The 4764-nt window shown below is 41.7% G+C and overlaps 1 pseudogene; it reads right to left on the reverse strand.

Moving 5' to 3' along the window:
- Positions 1–413: 413 nt before the first annotated feature.
- On the reverse strand, positions 414–3788 carry LOC122754825 (annotated as a pseudogene).
- Between the last annotated feature and the right edge of the window lie 976 nt (positions 3789–4764).

Genomic DNA, 4764 nt, shown 5'->3' on the forward strand with positions numbered 1-4764 from the left:
AGTATCAAGTGTCTGAGGCTGGATTTGAACTCAGGTCCTCCTGACTCCAGGGCCAGTGCTTTCTCCACTGCGCCACCTAGCTGCCCCCATGAGCTCTTTTCTTAAGAGAAGTACAGAATGCTCTTAGCTCTGGATCCATCTTTAGACATTCTCTAACTGGTTCTGGTTGGCCAACTATATGATGAATAGAAGCCTCTTTTACTAGCTACAATTGTGTAGCTAGAACTGGAGATCCATTCAAAAGGTACTAGTCAACCTCATCCTTTCTCTTGAGTTGACTTCTAGTCTGGCGGCATTTTGATGAGAGACAATGCCACAGGAGGAGTGGCCTCAGACCCTCCCTCCCTATCCAAGACCAATGTGCCTCTTGGATATGGACCTTGGTGCTTTGCCTCAGCATTTGTTCTTTTGTTTTAGGTGAAGAAGGCTTCAACTTTGCCGTGAGAAATGATGAGCTGCACTAAAAAAAAAAAAGAAAAAAAGAAAAAAGAAAAGGGGGGAAGCTAGGTGGTGCAGTGGATAGAGCACTGGCCCTGGAGTCAGGAGGACCTGAGTTCAAATCCGGCCTCAGACACTTAACACTTACTAGCTGTGTGACCCTGGGCAAGTCACTTAACCCCAATTGCCTCACTAAAAAAAAAAGAAAAAAAAGAGAAATGATGAGCTGGTTGATTTTAGAAAAACATGGAAAGGGGCAGCTAGGTGTTGCAGTGGATGGAGCACCAGCCCTGGATTCAGGAGGACCTGAGTTCAAACCTGACCTCAGACACTTGACACTTACTTAACTAGCTGTGTGACCTTGGGCAAGTCACTTAACCCCAATTGCCTCACCAAAAAAACAAAACAAAACAAATAAAACCAACGAAACAAAAAAGAAAAACATGGAAAGACTTGCAAGAAATAATGAAGAGTGAAATAAGCAGAACCAAGAGAACATTGTATACAATACCAACAATATTGTTCTAAAAACAATTGTGCACAACTAAGTTATTCTGAAGATTATAAATACTCAAATTAAGGGGCAGCTAGGTGGCACACTGGATAAAGCACCCACCCCGGTTTCGGGAGTACCTGAGTTCAAATCCCGCCTCAGACACTTGACAATGACTAGCTGTGTGATCCTGGGCAAGTCACTTAACCCCCATTGCCCTGCCCTCCCCCCCAAAAAAAGCTAATTGATAATCATTGGTTAAATGAAACTGGGGAAATTGGTGACTTCCAGTGGGGGTTAGGGGGATGGACCACATCAGAATGGAGGTGATAGTATTAGAGGAGATACCTCAACCCTATGGGGATACCCCCTAGAAATGTGAAGGGGAGATGTAGCTGAGATGATATGAAGGCAGAGAATAGTCTTAGGTAGGAAGGTAGGTTGATACATAGATAAAGCATTTGTTAATTGTATACTGTGTACCAGGAAATGTGTTAAGCACTGAGGAAACAAACACAAACAAGCTAGGTGGTCCCTACCCTCAAGAAGCTTATATTCTAATGGGGAGAAGAAAGCATAATGGGGAGTTAGAAAGAGAGGGGGAAACTGTGCATACCCTTTGTTCCAGCAATACCACTGCTAGGATTATATCCCAAAGACATCCCCAAAAGAGAAAAAGACCCATTAGAACAAAAATATTTATAACAGCTCTTCTTGTGGTGGCTAAGAATTGGACATCAAAGGGATACCTATCAATTAGGGAATGGCTAAACAAGCTGTGGTACATGATTGTAAGGAAATATTATTGTACTATAAGAAATGACAAGCAGGATGATTTCAGAAAGGCCTGGAAAGAAATGATGTGTAGTGAAGTGAGCAGAACTAAGAAAACATTGTGCACAGTGACAGCAATATTGTTTGATGAATGGTGAATGACTTGACTATTCTCAACAATACAGTGATCCAAGACAATCCCAAGGGCAGTGAGGGTGACTTGCCCAGGGTCACACAGCTAGTAAATGTCAAGTGTCTGAGGTCTGATTTGAACTCAGGTCTTTCTGAATCCAGGGCCATGCTTTATCCACTGCGCCACCTAGCTGCCTGCCCCCCCCCCCAAAGGACTATTGATGAAACATACTATCTACCTCCAAAGAAAGAACTAATATCGATGGAACAGACTGAAGCATGTGTATTTTTCACTTTTTTTCACTTTTTTTTCCTTTTAATCAAGTTTTCTTGTACAAAATGACAAATATAGTAATGTTTTACATAATCATACATGTATAACCCATTCTGATTGTTTGCCACCTCAGGGAGGGAGGAGGAGAGGGAGGGAAGGAGAGATAAAAATTGGAACCCAAAACTATAAATAAAAATGTTTATTATGTTGTGTGTTGTTGTTTGTTTGTTTTGGGTTTGTTTTTTTTTGCCGGACAGTGGGGGTTAAGTGACTTGCCCAGGGTCACACAGCTAGTAAGTGTCAAGTATCTGAGGCTGGATTTGAACTCAGGTACTCCTGAATCCAGGGCCAGTGCTTTATCCACTGTGCCACCTAGCTGCCCCCTTATTATGTTTTTAAAAAAAAGAAAAGAGAGGGGGAGATGACTAAGAGGTCATGTGAAAGCAAGTTAAGGCAATAACTCACCTATCAGACTCCTGCCTCTCAGGAGTGGTGTCCCATAAAAGAGAGATGAAGGTGATAACTAGAGTTTAGGTAGCATCTTACAGAGATGGCCAAGAAGTGGCATCTGTAATGACTGACTAAAGTTTTTATAGCATAAAATTTAGTCATCAAGGAATGTATATCACATTTATAACATTGTTAACTTTTTAAAAATTTTAAACAAGAATTTTATTTAAACAAGACGTTTGGCTTGAAGGGAAAACTATCTAGGATCAATTTCTTTATAGTAATTTATCTCTACTGAGAAACAGAGATTGCCCTACATGTAACAGCTATGTCCAAAAAGTTATAAAATCATCCTTGGTTTTACAATGATAAAAGAAAAAAACATTGAAATTATCCAATCAAACAAGGTAGGCAAAGATTTTTTGGGGGGTGAGTTTTGTTGTTAAACAATGGGAGCAAAATAACTTAGGGAATATAAAGATAAAAGTTAAATGAGCATGCCACTAATGAAGAAAAGGGATATTTTCACAGAATCATTTCATTTTCCCCCTCCCCATCTTCATTGGATGTTGATTAAAACATACCATCAGCGATTTAGTTAAAAAAAATATGCATTATGCCTGTGCACATACACTAGTTGCTTTATGTACAATAAAAGAATGGGGGGAGGGAATCAAAAAAGAGAGAAAACTATGCTGCAGTAGTCAGGATGCACCAAATCTTGGTTTTCTAATTGTGAATGTATTGTTTTCGGGGCAGCTAGGTGGCACAGTGGATAGAGCACCGGCCCTGGATTCATGAGGACCTGAGTTCAAATCTGACCTCAGACACTTAATAGTTACTAGCTGTGTGACCCTGGGCAAGTCACTTAACCCCAATTGCCTCACCAAAAAAAAAAAAAAATGATAGTGAATGTATTGTTTTCCTTGGGAGCACAGTTCTGGAGTGGAGTTGCAGGAACACCTCCTGTCTGGTGCTGGAATATATCTTCATCCTTCATGTCTAGCTGCGCAGGTTCGTCTATTTCATTGATTGGTTGCCCATCAAATCGAATCTGATCTGCCTTATTGACAAACCATGTCACTCATGTTGACTTTCATTAGTTTACTAAGTGGTGTGTGTCTCTTAATCTTAAATTGTACCACCGAACCATTGCTCCGACACTTTCAAGTTAATGTGGTCATTGTTTTCAGTCTTGACTCTTTCATTTGGCTTTTCATCAGCCATGGTGAGTTTGGGGGGGGTCTCTTCAGCTACTTCACAAAAGAGACACCAGGATGGTCCCCTCCAAGGGAAGCAGCAGTGGCAGAAGCAGGAGCAGCAACAGGAGGAGGAAGATGGTGGTGATGGTAAGGAAGAGCAGGAGAAGGAGGAGGAGGAGGAGGAAAAGGAGGAGGAGAAGGAGGAGTCAGTGGTAGAGATATTGAGGGTGACACAACATTGTTAATTTCTATAGAACTGAGTGCCCCCTATGATGTTATTTCATTTTATGTCATATTAGGTCAAGGTATGCCTGAAAAGTATTCTAAAGTTCAATGTACATGATTTATGCGTCATTCCGTTATGTTTCATTCTGGTTCACCTGCAGCATTGCTCTCTTATTAGCATGGATGAATGAGGGTTGATTGCATGGGGTTTCCGAACCCATTTTCTTTTTTTTTTTTTGGTGGAGCAATGAGTGTTAAGTGAGTTGCCCAGAGTCACACAGCCAGTAAGTGTCAAGTGTCTGAGGCTAGATTTGAAACTCAGGTCCTCCTGAATCCAGGGCTGGTGCTTTATCCACTGCACCAACTAGCTGCCCCCCAAACCCATTTTCTCTCTATCATGGCCAGTTGTTGTGGTTCAGTCATTTTTTAGTAGTGTGACTCTTTGTGACTTCATTTGGGGTTTTCTTGGCAAAGATACAGAGAGGCTCTTTATTTTACAGATAAGGAAACTGAGGCAAACAGGGTGAAGTGACTTGCCCAGGGTTATACAGCTAGTCAGTGTCTGAGGCTGGATTTGAACTCAAGGAAATGAGTCTTCCTGACTCCAGGTTAGGCACTCTATCCAGTGTGCCACCTAGCTGCCCAACCTAAGGCTAAAATAGTAATAATCTTAGGAGCGGGGCAGCTAGGTGGCGCAATGGATAGAGTGCCTAACCTGGAGTCAGGAGTACCTGAGTTCAAATCCAGCCTCAGACACTTAACACTTACTAGCTGTG

This window comes from Dromiciops gliroides, chromosome 4, assembly GCF_019393635.1.
Source record: "Dromiciops gliroides isolate mDroGli1 chromosome 4, mDroGli1.pri, whole genome shotgun sequence".
In the NCBI taxonomy this organism is placed as follows: domain Eukaryota; kingdom Metazoa; phylum Chordata; class Mammalia; order Microbiotheria; family Microbiotheriidae; genus Dromiciops; species Dromiciops gliroides.